Genomic DNA, 19,133 nt, shown 5'->3' with positions numbered 1-19,133 from the left:
TGTAAATTCCAAAAAGTAACATTAGGAAAATAAAACAGTATACTCGGAAAAAAAGGTATATCAATCTATCGAGCGCTATGCTCTATGTTAGAATCTACTTAATCAAGTTATCCAAAGAATCTAGTTAGTTCTTGTGTGCATAAAATATGTACAGGATCCTGAACAAAGCATGAGCACATCAAAGATGCTGAGATTACATAAAAATGTCCCTATACCTTCTTTTTATGTCATGACACACCAAGAACAGTATAATTAAGTATCGATATTTAAAAAAAAATAAAGAAAAAAAAATAAGCTATCAGCGGGAATCGAACCCGGGTCGCTGCGTTAGTAGTCAAGTGCCCGCAACGAAAGACTAACGTGGCATTGCTGAAGGGAATTGTAATGAAAATTACTTTTAATACTATTGGTATCGTAAACTATCCCAAGCAAAGTCACCATCGGACTGGAGGTTACATTCGGGAAAAGCTTCAGGGTTACATTCGGGAATTTGTTTTACGAGTGTAACCTCCAAAAGGTTACAATCGATAATTTTTTTTCAGAATGTAAATTCCAAAAAGTAACATTAGGAAAATAAAACAGTATACTCGGAAAAAAAGGTATATCAATCTATCGAGCGCTATGCTCTATGTTAGAATCTACTTAATCAAGTTATCCAAGGAATCTAGTTAGTTCTTGTGTGCATAAAATATGTACAGGATCCTGAACAAAGCATGAGCACATCAAAGATGCTGAGAGTACATAAAAATGTCCCTATACCTTCTTTTTATGTCATGACACACCAAGAACAGTATAATTAAGTATCGATATTTAAAAAAAAATAAAGAAAAAAAAATAGGCTATCAGCGGGAATCGAACCCGGGTCGCTGCGTTAGTAGTCAAGTGCCCGCAACGAAAGACTAACGTGGCATTGCTGAAGGGAATTGTAATGAAAATTACTTTTAATACTATTGGTATCGTAAACTATAAGCAAAGTCACCATCGGAATGGAGGTTACATTCGGGAAAAGCTTCAGGGTTACATTCGGGAATTTGTTTTACGAGTGTAACCTCCAAAAGTTACAATCGATAATTTTTTTTCCGAATGTAAATTCCAAAATGTAACATTAGGAAAAATAAAATAGTATACTCGGAAAAAAGGTATATCAATCTATCGAGCACTATGCTCTATGTTAGAATCTACTTAATCAAGTTATCCAAGGAATCTAGTTAGTTCTTGTGTGAATAAAATATGTACAGGATCCTGAACCTTTACCTTTAACCTTTAAATACAATAATTGCCACTAGCGAGCTAATCCGGCAATGAGGGGCAGCGTACCAACTACCCATGCACATACTACGGTTGATAATAAATAAATAATAAATAAAACAAAAGAAACAATAAATGAATGAATAAATAAATAAATAAACGTAACAATTCGATAAGATGATGAGATAACAATACACATGTACATGGGTAGTATGGCAACTAAATCATTGCCGGGCCAGCTCGCCAGTGACGGCTATCTTAAATTCATCGACAGAGCTGAGGTCTAGCATTTGTTGGGGCAGAGAGTTCCAAACGGGGATAGTTCTTGAAAAGAAGGAGTATTTGAATTGGTTTATACTGGGAGGCGGGAGTGTAAGTTGGCATGTGTTCCTGACGCTTGACCTGGTTGCGTAGGAACCAGGTTTGCGAATTACATCACTCGGGAAATCGATTTTTACTAGCCCGTGGTAGATCTTATAAAACATGACAGAGTCGAATACTGTTCGCCTAAGTTCTAGCTGGTGCCATCCTAGGTGTGTCAGCATATTCGTGACGCTGCTATGCCTTCCGTAGTCGTTGCACACAAATCTGGCAGCGCGGCGTTGTACAGATTCAACTTTTTGAATGTCCTTCTTAGTGTGGGGGCTCCATGCTTCCGTCCCGTACTCCACCAGTGGCCGTACCAGCGCCTTGTAGGCTTGCTCTTTAACCGCAGCTGGGCAGGAAGATAAATTTCTTTGTAGGATACCCAGTACTGCGTTAGCCTTCTTCTTGACTTCCTCCGTGTGCTTTGACCAATTGAGAGATGTAGAAATGTGGACTCCAAGGTATTTTTGAACGCTAACCCCCTCCAGTGTGGTTCCACACAAATGGTATGGGAACTGGGACTTGTCGCGTTTTAAGGTGATGGTCATGACGTAACATTTTTTGGGCGCAAACTTCATCTGCCACTGTTCTGCCCATCGTTCAAGGTGGTGAAGATCTTGCTGTAGGGCGTGGTGGTCATCAAGGCTCTTAATTGGGCGGTATAGGACGCTGTCGTCGGCAAACAGTTTCACGTGTGATTTGATGCCAGATGGCAGGTCGTTTATGAAGAGCAGGAATAATATCGGTCCTAAGACCGTGCCCTGAGGCACACCTGATAGCACAGGGGACCAGGTAGAAGAGGCCCCGTTCACGACCACTCGCTGTCTTCTGTTGGTAAGAAAGTGCCTTAACCACAGTAAGAGTCTTCCTCTGATTCCATAGAACTCGGCCTTGATCAGTAGGCGTTCGTGAGGGACTGAATCGAACGCCTTGGCGAAATCAAGAAATACCACGTCAACTTGCCCATGGTCGTTCAGGACCGACGACCAATCATGAATAACAGATATTAGTTGGGTGGAGCAAGAGAGGCCTTTCAGGAAACCATGCTGTAGCTGAGTAATGATGTTGTTTGCGGACAGGTGACACATTATGTGTTTTGAGACAATGTGTTCCATCAGTTTGGAGACCAAGGATGTTAAAGATACTGGGCGATAGTTCTGTGGGTCAGATCTTAGACCCTTCTTATAAATGGCTGATATGTTCGCGTCCTTCCACACAGTAGGGAGTACGCCATCCTTCATCGACTGCTCGAACAGTAATGTAAGGATAGGTGCGAGTTCTGTTGCAGCCACCTTCAGGACTCTGGCTGGGACGGCATCTGGGCCACACGCCTTGTCTACACGGATGTTATCGAGTTGTACTCTAACGCCGTTAACAGAGAAGGAGATGTCTTTGGTGTCTTGGTAAGGGGACGCGCCGAGAGTGGGAACATTAAGATTATCTTCCTGCGTGAATACACTGTCATACTGTGCCCTTAGCGCCTCAGCTTTACATTTGTCATTCGCGCAAACCCGTCCCTCCCAGAATAGAGTGGGTATCCCTAGTGACTCTGAGCGTAAGAGTTTCAGATATGACCACGCCCTCTTCACTCCGTTCGGCCTAGGTTCATCAGATTCAAGGTCAATCCCCTTCATAATCTCGCTCACGTAGTTATTGTGTGATTCCTTGATGCTGTTGCTTACAATGTTCCTTAGGCGTTTGTAGTTCACATGGTCTTTTTCCTTCCCAGTCCGTTTGGACTTTTTGAAGGCGCGGTCGCGTTTGCGCATCAATTTTTTGATGGGCGCGCCTATCCAGGGGAGGTGTCGCTTTGTTTTCGAAGTCTTGGATGGAATAAACCTCTCCATAGCATCACTAATGCAAGTTGAAATAGCATTCCAATTTTCCTCCACGGATCTTTCCATGTGCGATGCAGCATAGTCCCTATGGAAGGATGCGATGTGTTCTTTTAACGCAGCCATGTCCGCTTTATGGTAAAGATAAATCTTACGTGGGGGCTTGGGGATATATTTTGGAGCAAGGTCAACTTCAAATAAAACCGCGCTGTGATCACTTAGACCCGACGTAACATGACATGCATTAACAAGGCCAGGTTTAGACGAGAATGCAAGGTCCAAGAAGCTATCATATCGAGTTGGAGACTTAACATGCTGTGATAATCCATATTTTTCCGCCAACGCAATAAGGGCGAGGTCCCAGCTGTGAACAGGTGGAGTGAGTACAGCCTCGCCGCTTGACCATTCAATACCCGAGCAGTTAAAGTCACCCCCTATGATTGCATTAGGGCACTGCTGGAATTTGGTGAACACATCAAAGATGCTGAGAGTACATAAAAATGTCCCTATACCTTCTTTTTATGTCATGACACACCAAGAACAGTATAATTAAGTATCGATATTTAAAAAAAAATAAAGAAAAAAAAATAGGCTTTCAGCGGGAATCGAACACGGGTCGCTGCGTTAGTAGTCAAGTGCCCGCAACGAAAGACTAACGTGGCATTGCTGAAGGGAATTGTAATGAAAATTACTTTTAATACTATTGGTATCGTAAACTATCCCAAGCAAAGTCACCATCGGACTGTAAGTTACATTCGGGAAAAGCTTCAGGGTTACATTCGGGACTTTGTTTTACGAGTGTAACCTCCAAAAGGTTACAATCGATAATTTTTTTTTTCCGAATGTAAATTCCAAAAAGTAACATTAGAAAAATAAAACAGTATACTCGGAAAAAAAGGTATATCAATCTATCGAGCGCTATGCTCTATGTTAGAATCTACTTAATCAAGTTATCCAAGGAATCTAGTTAGTTCTTGTGTGCATAAAATATGTACAGGATCCTGAACAAAGCATGAGCACATCAAAGATGCTGAGAGTACATAAAAATGTCCCTATACCTTCTTTTTATGTCATGACACACCAAGAACAGTATAATTAAGTATCGATATTTAAAAAAAAATAAAGAAAAAAACATAGGCTATCAGCGGGAATCGAACCCGGGTCGCTGCGTTAGTAGTCAAGTGCCCGCAACGAAAGACTAACGTGGCATTGCTGAAGGGAATTGTAATGAAAATTACTTTTAATACTATTGGTATCGTAAACTATCCCAAGCAAAGTCACCATCGGACTGGAGGTTACATTCGGGAAAAGCTTCAGGGTTACATTCGGGAATTTGTTTTACGAGTGTAACCTCCAAAAGGTTACAATCGATAATTTTTTTTCAGAATGTAAATTCCAAAAAGTAACATTAGGAAAATAAAACAGTATACTCGGAAAAAAAGGTATATCAATCTATCGAGCGCTATGCTCTATGTTAGAATCTACTTAATCAAGTTATCCAAGGAATCTAGTTAGTTCTTGTGTGCATAAAATATGTACAGGATCCTGAACAAAGCATGAGCACATCAAAGATGCTGAGAGTACATAAAAATGTCCCTATACCTTCTTTTTATGTCATGACACACCAAGAACAGTATAATTAAGTATCGATATTTAAAAAAAAAATAAAGAAAAAAAAAAATAGGCTATCAGCGGGAATCGAACCCGGGTCTCTGCGTTAGTAGTCAAGTGCCCGCAACGAAAGACTAACGTGGCATTGCTGAAGGGAATTGTAATGAAAATTACTTTTAATACTATTGGTATCGTAAACTATAAGCAAAGTCACCATCGGAATGGAGGTTACATTCGGGAAAAGCTTCAGGGTTACATTCGGGACTTTGTTTTACGAGTGTAACCTCCAAAAGGTTACAATCGATAATTTTTTTTTTCCGAATGTAAATTCCAAAAAGTAACATTAGAAAAATAAAACAGTATACTCGGAAAAAAAGGTATATCAATCTATCGAGCGCTATGCTCTATGTTAGAATCTACTTAATCAAGTTATCCAAGGAATCTAGTTAGTTCTTGTGTGCATAAAATATGTACAGGATCCTGAACAAAGCATGAGCACATCAAAGATGCTGAGAGTACATAAAAATGTCCCTATACCTTCTTTTTATGTCATGACACACCAAGAACAGTATAATTAAGTATCGATATTTAAAAAAAAATAAAGAAAAAAACATAGGCTATCAGCGGGAATCGAACCCGGGTCGCTGCGTTAGTAGTCAAGTGCCCGCAACGAAAGACTAACGTGGCATTGCTGAAGGGAATTGTAATGAAAATTACTTTTAATACTATTGGTATCGTAAACTATCCCAAGCAAAGTCACCATCGGACTGGAGGTTACATTCGGGAAAAGCTTCAGGGTTACATTCGGGAATTTGTTTTACGAGTGTAACCTCCAAAAGGTTACAATCGATAATTTTTTTTCAGAATGTAAATTCCAAAAAGTAACATTAGGAAAATAAAACAGTATACTCGGAAAAAAAGGTATATCAATCTATCGAGCGCTATGCTCTATGTTAGAATCTACTTAATCAAGTTATCCAAGGAATCTAGTTAGTTCTTGTGTGCATAAAATATGTACAGGATCCTGAACAAAGCATGAGCACATCAAAGATGCTGAGAGTACATAAAAATGTCCCTATACCTTCTTTTTATGTCATGACACACCAAGAACAGTATAATTAAGTATCGATATTTAAAAAAAAAATAAAGAAAAAAAAAATAGGCTATCAGCGGGAATCGAACCCGGGTCTCTGCGTTAGTAGTCAAGTGCCCGCAACGAAAGACTAACGTGGCATTGCTGAAGGGAATTGTAATGAAAATTACTTTTAATACTATTGGTATCGTAAACTATAAGCAAAGTCACCATCGGAATGGAGGTTACATTCGGGAAAAGCTTCAGGGTTACATTCGGGAATTTGTTTTACGAGTGTAACCTCCAAAAGTTACAATCGATAATTTTTTTTCCGAATGTAAATTCCAAAAAGTAACATTAGGAAAAATAAAATAGTATACTCGGAAAAAAGGTATATCAATCTATCGAGCACTATGCTCTATGTTAGAATCTACTTAATCAAGTTATCCAAGGAATCTAGTTAGTTCTTGTGTGAATAAAATATGTACAGGATCCTGAACCTTTACCTTTAACCTTTAAATACAATAATTGCCACTAGCGAGCTAATCCGGCAATGAGGGGCAGCGTACCAACTACCCATGCACATACTACGGTTGATAATAAATAAATAATAAATAAAACAAAAGAAACAATAAATGAATGAATAAATAAATAAATAAACGTAACAATTCGATAAGATGATGAGATAACAATACACATGTACATGGGTAGTATGGCAACTAAATCATTGCCGGGCCAGCTCGCCAGTGACGGCTATCTTAAATTCATCGACAGAGCTGAGGTCTAGCATTTGTTGGGGCAGAGAGTTCCAAACGGGGATAGTTCTTGAAAAGAAGGAGTATTTGAATTGGTTTATACTGGGAGGCGGGAGTGTAAGTTGGCATGTGTTCCTGACGCTTGACCTGGTTGCGTAGGAACCAGGTTTGCGAATTACATCACTCGGGAAATCGATTTTTACTAGCCCGTGGTAGATCTTATAAAACATGACAGAGTCGAATACTGTTCGCCTAAGTTCTAGCTGGTGCCATCCTAGGTGTGTCAGCATATTCGTGACGCTGCTATGCCTTCCGTAGTCGTTGCACACAAATCTGGCAGCGCGGCGTTGTACAGATTCAACTTTTTGAATGTCCTTCTTAGTGTGGGGGCTCCATGCTTCCGTCCCGTACTCCACCAGTGGCCGTACCAGCGCCTTGTAGGCTTGCTCTTTAACCGCAGCTGGGCAGGAAGATAAATTTCTTTGTAGGATACCCAGTACTGCGTTAGCCTTCTTCTTGACTTCCTCCGTGTGCTTTGACCAATTGAGAGATGTAGAAATGTGGACTCCAAGGTATTTTTGAACGCTAACCCCCTCCAGTGTGGTTCCACACAAATGGTATGGGAACTGGGACTTGTCGCGTTTTAAGGTGATGGTCATGACGTAACATTTTTTGGGCGCAAACTTCATCTGCCACTGTTCTGCCCATCGTTCAAGGTGGTGAAGATCTTGCTGTAGGGCGTGGTGGTCATCAAGGCTCTTAATTGGGCGGTATAGGACGCTGTCGTCGGCAAACAGTTTCACGTGTGATTTGATGCCAGATGGCAGGTCGTTTATGAAGAGCAGGAATAATATCGGTCCTAAGACCGTGCCCTGAGGCACACCTGATAGCACAGGGGACCAGGTAGAAGAGGCCCCGTTCACGACCACTCGCTGTCTTCTGTTGGTAAGAAAGTGCCTTAACCACAGTAAGAGTCTTCCTCTGATTCCATAGAACTCGGCCTTGATCAGTAGGCGTTCGTGAGGGACTGAATCGAACGCCTTGGCGAAATCAAGAAATACCACGTCAACTTGCCCATGGTCGTTCAGGACCGACGACCAATCATGAATAACAGATATTAGTTGGGTGGAGCAAGAGAGGCCTTTCAGGAAACCATGCTGTAGCTGAGTAATGATGTTGTTTGCGGACAGGTGACACATTATGTGTTTTGAGACAATGTGTTCCATCAGTTTGGAGACCAAGGATGTTAAAGATACTGGGCGATAGTTCTGTGGGTCAGATCTTAGACCCTTCTTATAAATGGCTGATATGTTCGCGTCCTTCCACACAGTAGGGAGTACGCCATCCTTCATCGACTGCTCGAACAGTAATGTAAGGATAGGTGCGAGTTCTGTTGCAGCCACCTTCAGGACTCTGGCTGGGACGGCATCTGGGCCACACGCCTTGTCTACACGGATGTTATCGAGTTGTACTCTAACGCCGTTAACAGAGAAGGAGATGTCTTTGGTGTCTTGGTAAGGGGACGCGCCGAGAGTGGGAACATTAAGATTATCTTCCTGCGTGAATACACTGTCATACTGTGCCCTTAGCGCCTCAGCTTTACATTTGTCATTCGCGCAAACCCGTCCCTCCCAGAATAGAGTGGGTATCCCTAGTGACTCTGAGCGTAAGAGTTTCAGATATGACCACGCCCTCTTCACTCCGTTCGGCCTAGGTTCATCAGATTCAAGGTCAATCCCCTTCATAATCTCGCTCACGTAGTTATTGTGTGATTCCTTGATGCTGTTGCTTACAATGTTCCTTAGGCGTTTGTAGTTCACATGGTCTTTTTCCTTCCCAGTCCGTTTGGACTTTTTGAAGGCGCGGTCGCGTTTGCGCATCAATTTTTTGATGGGCGCGCCTATCCAGGGGAGGTGTCGCTTTGTTTTCGAAGTCTTGGATGGAATAAACCTCTCCATAGCATCACTAATGCAAGTTGAAATAGCATTCCAATTTTCCTCCACGGATCTTTCCATGTGCGATGCAGCATAGTCCCTATGGAAGGATGCGATGTGTTCTTTTAACGCAGCCATGTCCGCTTTATGGTAAAGATAAATCTTACGTGGGGGCTTGGGGATATATTTTGGAGCAAGGTCAACTTCAAATAAAACCGCGCTGTGATCACTTAAACCCGACGTAACATGACATGCATTAACAAGGCCAGGTTTAGACGAGAATGCAAGGTCCAAGAAGCTATCATATCGAGTTGGAGACTTAACATGCTGTGATAATCCATATTTTTCCGCCAACGCAATAAGGGCGAGGTCCCAGCTGTGAACAGGTGGAGTGAGTACAGCCTCGCCGCTTGACCATTCAATACCCGAGCAGTTAAAGTCACCACCTATGATTGCATTAGGGCACTGCTGGAATTTGGTGAACACATCAAAGATGCTGAGAGTACATAAAAATGTCCCTATACCTTCTTTTTATGTCATGACACACCAAGAACAGTATAATTAAGTATCGATATTTAAAAAAAAATAAAGAAAAAAAAATAGGCTTTCAGCGGGAATCGAACACGGGTCGCTGCGTTAGTAGTCAAGTGCCCGCAACGAAAGACTAACGTGGCATTGCTGAAGGGAATTGTAATGAAAATTACTTTTAATACTATTGGTATCGTAAACTATCCCAAGCAAAGTCACCATCGGACTGTAAGTTACATTCGGGAAAAGCTTCAGGGTTACATTCGGGACTTTGTTTTACGAGTGTAACCTCCAAAAGGTTACAATCGATAATTTTTTTTTTCCGAATGTAAATTCCAAAAAGTAACATTAGAAAAATAAAACAGTATACTCGGAAAAAAAGGTATATCAATCTATCGAGCGCTATGCTCTATGTTAGAATCTACTTAATCAAGTTATCCAAGGAATCTAGTTAGTTCTTGTGTGCATAAAATATGTACAGGATCCTGAACAAAGCATGAGCACATCAAAGATGCTGAGAGTACATAAAAATGTCCCTATACCTTCTTTTTATGTCATGACACACCAAGAACAGTATAATTAAGTATCGATATTTAAAAAAAATAAAGAAAAAAACATAGGCTATCAGCGGGAATCGAACCCGGGTCGCTGCGTTAGTAGTCAAGTGCCCGCAACGAAAGACTAACGTGGCATTGCTGAAGGGAATTGTAATGAAAATTACTTTTAATACTATTGGTATCGTAAACTATCCCAAGCAAAGTCACCATCGGACTGGAGGTTACATTCGGGAAAAGCTTCAGGGTTACATTCGGGAATTTGTTTTACGAGTGTAACCTCCAAAAGGTTACAATCGATAATTTTTTTTCAGAATGTAAATTCCAAAAAGTAACATTAGGAAAATAAAACAGTATACTCGGAAAAAAAGGTATATCAATCTATCGAGCGCTATGCTCTATGTTAGAATCTACTTAATCAAGTTATCCAAGGAATCTAGTTAGTTCTTGTGTGCATAAAATATGTACAGGATCCTGAACAAAGCATGAGCACATCAAAGATGCTGAGAGTACATAAAAATGTCCCTATACCTTCTTTTTATGTCATGACACACCAAGAACAGTATAATTAAGTATCGATATTTAAAAAAAAAATAAAGAAAAAAAAAATAGGCTATCAGCGGGAATCGAACCCGGGTCTCTGCGTTAGTAGTCAAGTGCCCGCAACGAAAGACTAACGTGGCATTGCTGAAGGGAATTGTAATGAAAATTACTTTTAATACTATTGGTATCGTAAACTATCCCAAGCAAAGTCACCATCGGACTGTAAGTTACATTCGGGAAAAGCTTCAGGGTTACATTCGGGACTTTGTTTTACGAGTGTAACCTCCAAAAGGTTACAATCGATAATTTTTTTTTTCCGAATGTAAATTCCAAAAAGTAACATTAGAAAAATAAAACAGTATACTCGGAAAAAAAGGTATATCAATCTATCGAGCGCTATGCTCTATGTTAGAATCTACTTAATCAAGTTATCCAAGGAATCTAGTTAGTTCTTGTGTGCATAAAATATGTACAGGATCCTGAACAAAGCATGAGCACATCAAAGATGCTGAGAGTACATAAAAATGTCCCTATACCTTCTTTTTATGTCATGACACACCAAGAACAGTATAATTAAGTATCGATATTTAAAAAAAATAAAGAAAAAAACATAGGCTATCAGCGGGAATCGAACCCGGGTCGCTGCGTTAGTAGTCAAGTGCCCGCAACGAAAGACTAACGTGGCATTGCTGAAGGGAATTGTAATGAAAATTACTTTTAATACTATTGGTATCGTAAACTATCCCAAGCAAAGTCACCATCGGACTGGAGGTTACATTCGGGAAAAGCTTCAGGGTTACATTCGGGAATTTGTTTTACGAGTGTAACCTCCAAAAGGTTACAATCGATAATTTTTTTTCAGAATGTAAATTCCAAAAAGTAACATTAGGAAAATAAAACAGTATACTCGGAAAAAAAGGTATATCAATCTATCGAGCGCTATGCTCTATGTTAGAATCTACTTAATCAAGTTATCCAAGGAATCTAGTTAGTTCTTGTGTGCATAAAATATGTACAGGATCCTGAACAAAGCATGAGCACATCAAAGATGCTGAGAGTACATAAAAATGTCCCTATACCTTCTTTTTATGTCATGACACACCAAGAACAGTATAATTAAGTATCGATATTTAAAAAAAAAATAAAGAAAAAAAAAATAGGCTATCAGCGGGAATCGAACCCGGGTCTCTGCGTTAGTAGTCAAGTGCCCGCAACGAAAGACTAACGTGGCATTGCTGAAGGGAATTGTAATGAAAATTACTTTTAATACTATTGGTATCGTAAACTATCCCAAGCAAAGTCACCATCGGACTGTAAGTTACATTCGGGAAAAGCTTCAGGGTTACATTCGGGACTTTGTTTTACGAGTGTAACCTCCAAAAGGTTACAATCGATAATTTTTTTTTTCCGAATGTAAATTCCAAAAAGTAACATTAGAAAAATAAAAGAGTATACTCGGAAAAAAAGGTATATCAATCTATCGAGCGCTATGCTCTATGTTAGAATCTACTTAATCAAGTTATCCAAGGAATCTAGTTAGTTCTTGTGTGCATAAAATATGTACAGGATCCTGAACAAAGCATGAGCACATCAAAGATGCTGAGAGTACATAAAAATGTCCCTATACCTTCTTTTTATGTCATGACACACCAAGAACAGTATAATTAAGTATCGATATTTAAAAAAAATAAAGAAAAAAACATAGGCTATCAGCGGGAATCGAACCCGGGTCGCTGCGTTAGTAGTCAAGTGCCCGCAACGAAAGACTAACGTGGCATTGCTGAAGGGAATTGTAATGAAAATTACTTTTAATACTATTGGTATCGTAAACTATCCCAAGCAAAGTCACCATCGGACTGGAGGTTACATTCGGGAAAAGCTTCAGGGTTACATTCGGGAATTTGTTTTACGAGTGTAACCTCCAAAAGGTTACAATCGATAATTTTTTTTCAGAATGTAAATTCCAAAAAGTAACATTAGGAAAATAAAACAGTATACTCGGAAAAAAAGGTATATCAATCTATCGAGCGCTATGCTCTATGTTAGAATCTACTTAATCAAGTTATCCAAGGAATCTAGTTAGTTCTTGTGTGCATAAAATATGTACAGGATCCTGAACAAAGCATGAGCACATCAAAGATGCTGAGAGTACATAAAAATGTCCCTATACCTTCTTTTTATGTCATGACACACCAAGAACAGTATAATTAAGTATCGATATTTAAAAAAAAAATAAAGAAAAAAAAAATAGGCTATCAGCGGGAATCGAACCCGGGTCTCTGCGTTAGTAGTCAAGTGCCCGCAACGAAAGACTAACGTGGCATTGCTGAAGGGAATTGTAATGAAAATTACTTTTAATACTATTGGTATCGTAAACTATCCCAAGCAAAGTCACCATCGGACTGGAGGTTACATTCGGGAAAAGCTTCAGGGTTACATTCGGGAATTTTTTTTACGAGTGTAACCTCCAAAAGGTTACAATCGATAATTTTTTTTCAGAATGTAAATTCCAAAAAGTAACATTAGGAAAAATAAAACAGTATACTCGGAAAAAAAGGTATATCAATCTATCGAGCACTATGCTCTATGTTAGAATCTACTTAATCAAGTTATCCAAGGAATCTAGTTAGTTCTTGTGTGCATAAAATATGTACAGGATCCTGAACAAAGCATGAGCACATCAAAGATGCTGAGAGTACATAAAAATGCCCCTATACCTTCTTTTTATGTCATGACACACCAAGAACAGTATAATTAAGTATCGATATTTAAAAAAAAAAATAATAAAGAAAAAAAAATAGGCTATCAGCGGGAATCGAACCTGGGTCGCTGCGTTAGTAGTCAAGTGCCCGCAACGAAAGTCTAACGTGGCATTGTTGAAGGGAATTGTAATGAAAATTACTTTTAATACTATTGGTATCGTAAACTATCCCAAGCAAAGTCACCATCGGACTGGAAGTTACATTCGGGAAAAGCTTCAGGGTTACATTCGGGACTTTGTTTTACGAGTGTAACCTCCAAAAGGTTACAATCGATAATTTTTTTTTCCGAATGTAAATTCCAAAAAGTAACATTAGAAAAATAAAACAGTATACTCGGAAAAAAAGGTATATCAATCTATCGAGCGCTATGCTCTATGTTAGAGTCTACTTAATCAAGTTATCCAAGGAATCTAGTTAGTTCTTGTGTGCATAAAATATGTACAGGATCCTGAACAAAGCATGAGCACATCAAAGATGCTGAGAGTACATAAAAATGTCCCTATACCTTCTTTTTATGTCATGACACACCAAGAACAGTATAATTAAGTATCGATATTTAAAAAAAATAAAGAAAAAAAATAGGCTTTCAGCGGGAATCGAACCCGGGTCGCTGCGTTAGTAGTCAAGTGCCCGCAACGAAAGACTAACGTGGCATTGCTGAAGGGAATTGTAATGAAAATTACTTTTAATACTATTGGTATCGTAAACTATCCCAAGCAAAGTCACCATCGGACTGGAGGTTACATTCGGGAAAAGCTTCAGGGTTACATTCGGGAATTTGTTTTACGAGTGTAACCTCCAAAAGGTTACAATCGATAATTTTTTTTCAGAATGTAAATTCCAAAAAGTAACATTAGGAAAATAAAACAGTATACTCGGAAAAAAAGGTATATCAATCTATCGAGCGCTATGCTCTATGTTAGAATCTACTTAATCAAGTTATCCAAGGAATCTAGTTAGTTCTTGTGTGCATAAAATATGTACAGGATCCTGAACAAAGCATGAGCACATCAAAGATGCTGAGAGTACATAAAAATGTCCCTATACCTTCTTTTTATGTCATGACACACCAAGAACAGTATAATTAAGTATCGATATTTAGAAAAAAAATAAAGAAAAAAAAATAGGCTATCAGCGGGAATAGAACCCGGGTCGCTGCGTTAGTAGTCAAGTGCCCGCAACGAAAGACTAACGTGGCATTGCTGAAGGGAATTGTAATGAAAATTACTTTTAATACTATTGGTATCGTAAACTATAAGCAAAGTCACCATCGGAATGGAGGTTACATTCGGGAAAAGCTTCAGGGTTACATTCGGGACTTTGTTTTACGAGTGTAACCTCCAAAAGGTTACAATCGATAATTTTTTTTTCCGAATGTAAATTCCAAAAAGTAACATTAGAAAAATAAAACAGTATACTCGGAAAAAAAGGTATATCAATCTATCGAGCGCTATGCTCTATGTTAGAATCTACTTAATCAAGTTATCCAAGGAATCTAGTTAGTTCTTGTGTGCATAAAATATGTACAGGATCCTGAACAAAGCATGAGCACATCAAAGATGCTGAGAGTACATAAAAATGTTCCTTTACCTTCTTTTTATGTCATGACACACCAAGAACAGTATAAATAAGTATCGATATTTAGAAAAAAAATAAAGAAAAAAAAATAGGCTATCAGCGGGAATCGAACCTGGGTCGCTGCGTTAGTAGTCAAGTGCCCGCAACGAAAGGCTAACGTGGCATTGTTGAAGGGAATTGTAATGAAAATTACTTTTAATACTATTGGTATCGTAAACTATCCCAAGCAAAGTCACCATCGGACTGGAAGTTACATTCGGGAAAAGCTTCAGGGTTACATTCGGGAATTTGTTTTACGAGTGTAACCTCCAAAAGGTTACAATCGATAATTTTTTTTTTCGAATGTAAATTCCAAAAAGTAACATTAGAAAAATAAAACAGTATACTCGGAAAAAAAGGTATATCAATCTATCGAGCGCTATGCTCTATGTTAGAATCTACTTAATCAAGTTATCCAAGGAATCTAGTTAGTTCTTGTGTGCATAAAATATGTACAGGATCCTGAACAAAGCATGAGCACATCAAAGATGCTGAGAGTACATAAAAATGTCCCTATACCTTCTTTTTATGTCATGACACACCAAGAACAGTATAATTAAGTATCGATATTTAGAAAAAAAATAAAGAAAAAAAAATAGGCTATCAGCGGGAATCGAACCCGGGTCGCTGCGTTAGTAGTCAAGTGCCCGCAACGAAAGACTAACGTGGCATTGCTGAAGGGAATTATAATGAAAATTACTTTTAATACTATTGGTATCGTAAACTATAAGCAAAGTCACCATCGGAATGGAGGTTACATTCGAGAAAAGCTTCAGGGTTACATTCGGGAATTTGTTTTACGAGTGTAACCTCCAAAAGGTTACAATCGATAATTTTTTTTTCCGAATGTAAATTCCAAAAAGTAACATTAGAAAAATAAAACAGTATACTCGGAAAAAAAGGTATATCAATCTATCGAGCGCTATGCTCTATGTTAGAATCTACTTAATCAAGTTATCCAAGGAATCTAGTTAGTTCTTGTGTGCATAAAATATGTACAGGATCCTGAACAAAGCATGAGCACATCAAAGATGCTGAGAGTACATAAAAATGTCCCTATACCTTCTTTTTATGTCATGACACACCAAGAACAGTATAATTAAGTATCGATATTTAAAAAAAATTAAGAAAAAAAAATAGGCTTTCAGCGGGAATCGAACCCGGGTCGCTGCGTTAGTAGTCAAGTGCCCGCAACGAAAGACTAACGTGGCATTGCTGAAGGGAATTGTAATGAAAATTACTTTTAATACTATTGGTATCGTAAACTATCCCAAGCAAAGTCACCATCGGACTGGAGGTTACATTCGGGAAAAGCTCCAGGGTTACATTCGGGAATTTGTTTTACGAGTGTAACCTCCAAAAGGTTACAATCGATAATTTTTTTTCAGAATGTAAATTCCAAAAAGTAACATTAGGAAAATAAAACAGTATACTCGGAAAAAAAGGTATACCAATCTATCGAGCGCTATGCTCTATGTTAGAATCTACTTAATCAAGTTATCCAAGGAATCTAGTTAGTTCTTGTGTGCATAAAATATGTACAGGATCCTGAACAAAGCATGAGCACATCAAAGATGCTGAGAGTACATAAAAATGTCCCTATACCTTCTTTTTATGTCATGACACACCAAGAACAGTATAATTAAGTATCGACATTTAGAAAAAAAATAAAGAAAAAAAAATAGGCTATCAGCGGGAATCGAACCCGGGTCGCTGCGTTAGTAGTCAAGTGCCCGCAACGAAAGACTAACGTGGCATTGCTGAAGGGAATTGTAATGAAAATTACTTTTAATACTATTGGTATCGTAAACTATAAGCAAAGTCACCATCGGACTGGAGGTTACATTCGGGAAAAGCTTCAGGGTTACATTCGGGAATTTGTTTTACGAGTGTAACCTCCAAAAGTTACAATCGATAATTTTTTTTCAGAATGTAAATTCCAAAAAGTAACATTAGGAAAAATGAAACAGTATACTCGGAAAAAAAGGTATATCAATCTATCGAGCACTATGCTCTATGTTAGAATCTACTTAATCAAGTTATCCAAAGAATCTAGTTAGTTCTTGTGTGCATAAAATATGTACAGGATCCTGAACAAAGCATGAGCACATCAAAGATGCTGAGAGTACATAAAAATGCCCCTATACCTTCTTTTTATGTCATGACACACCAAGAACAGTATAATTAAGTATCGATATTTAAAAAAAAAAAATAAGGAAAAAAAAATAGGCTATCAGCGGGAATCGAACCCGGGTCGCTGCGTTAGTAGTCAAGTGCCCGCAACGAAAGACTAACGTGGCATTGCTGAAGGAAATTGTAATGAAAATTACTTTTAATACTATTGGTATCGTAAACTATCCCAAGCAAAGTCACCATCGGACTGGAGGTTACATTCGGGAAAAGCTTCAGGGTTACATTCGGGAATTTGTTTTACGAGTGTAACCTCCAAAAGGTTACAATCGATAATTTTTTTTCAGAATGTAAATTCCAAAAAGTAACATTAGGAAAATAAAACAGTATACTCGGAAAAAAAGGTATATCAATCTATCGAGCGCTATGCTCTATGTTAGAATCTACTTAATCAAGTTATCCAAGGAATCTAGTTAGTTCTTGTGTGCATAAAATATGTACAGGATCCTGAACAAAGCATGAGCACATCAAAGATGCTGAGAGTACATAAAAATGTCCCTATACCTTCTTTTTATGTCATGACACACCAAGAACAGTATAATTAAGTATCGATATTTAAAAAAAAATAAAGAGAAAAAAATAGGCTATCAGCGGGAATCGAACCCGGGTCGCTGCGTTAGTAGTCAAGTGCCCTCAACGAAAGACTAACGTGGCATTACTGAAGGGAATTGTAATGAAAATTACTTTTAATACTATTGGTATCGTAAACTATCCCAAGCAAAGTCACCATCGGACTGGAGGTTACATTCGGGAAAAGCTTCAGGGTTACATTCAGGAATTTGTTTTACGAGTGTAACCTCCAAAAGGTTACAATCGATAATTTTTTTTCCGAATGTAAATTCCAAAAAGTAACATTAGGAAAAAGAAAACAGTATACTCGGAAAAAAAGGTATATCATTCTATCGAGCGCTATGCTCTATGTTAGAATCTACTTAATCAAGTTAACCAAGGAATCTAGTTAGTTCTTGTGTGCATAAAATATGTACAGGATCCTGAACAAAGCATGAGCACATCAAAGATGCTGAGAGTACATAAAAATGTCCCTATACCTTCTTTTTATGTCATGACACACCAAGAACAGTATAAATAAGTATCGATATTTTTTTTAAAAAAAAGAAAGAAAAAAAAATAGGCTATCAGCGGGAATCGAACACGGGTCGCTGCGTTAGTAGTCAAGTGCCCGCAACGAAAGACTAACGTGGCATTGTTGAAGGGAATTGTAATGAAAATTACTTTTAATACTATTGGTATCGTAAACTATCCCAAGCAAAGTCACCATCAGACTGGAGGTTACATTCGGGAAAAGCTTCAGGGTTACATTCGGGAATTTGTTTTACGAGTGTAACCTCCAAAAGGTTACAATCGATATTTTTTTTTCCGAATGTAAATTCCAAAAAGTAACATTAGGAAAATAAAACAGTATACTCGGAAAAAAAGGTATATCAATCTATCGAGCGCTATGCTCTATGTTAGAATCTACTTAATCAAGTTATCCAAGGAATCTAGTTAGTTCTTGTGTGCATAAAATATGTACAGGATCCTGAACAAAGCATGAGCACATCAAAGATGCTGGGAGTACATAAAAATGTCCCTATACCTTCTTTTTATGTCATGACACACCAAGAACAGTATAATTAAGTATCGATATTTAGAAAAAAAATAAAGAAAAAAAAATAGGCTATCAGCGGGAATCGAACCCGTGTCGCTGCGTTAGTAGTCAAGTGCCCGCAACGAAAGACTAACGTGGCATTGCTGAAGGGAATTGTAATGAAAATTACTTTTAATACTATTGGTATCGTAAACTATCCCAAGCAAAGTCACCATCGGACTGGAGGTTACATTCGGGAAAAGCTTCAGGGTTACATTCGGGAATTTGTTTTACGAGTGTAACCTCCAAAAGGTTACAATCGATAATTTTTTTTTCAGAATGTAAATTCCAAAAAGTAACATTAGGAAAATAAAACAGTATACTCGGAAAAAAAGGTATATCAATCTATCGAGCGCTATGCTCTATGTTAGAATCTATTTAATCAAGTTATCCAAGGAATCTAGTTAGTTCTTGTGTGCATAAAATATGTACAGGATCCTGAACAAAGCATAAGCACATCAAAGATGCTG

The sequence above is a fragment of the Nematostella vectensis genome, chromosome 12 (assembly GCF_932526225.1).
Source record: "Nematostella vectensis chromosome 12, jaNemVect1.1, whole genome shotgun sequence".
NCBI classification, from domain to species: Eukaryota; Metazoa; Cnidaria; class Anthozoa; order Actiniaria; family Edwardsiidae; genus Nematostella; species Nematostella vectensis.
This window is presented reverse-complemented; position numbering follows the sequence as displayed.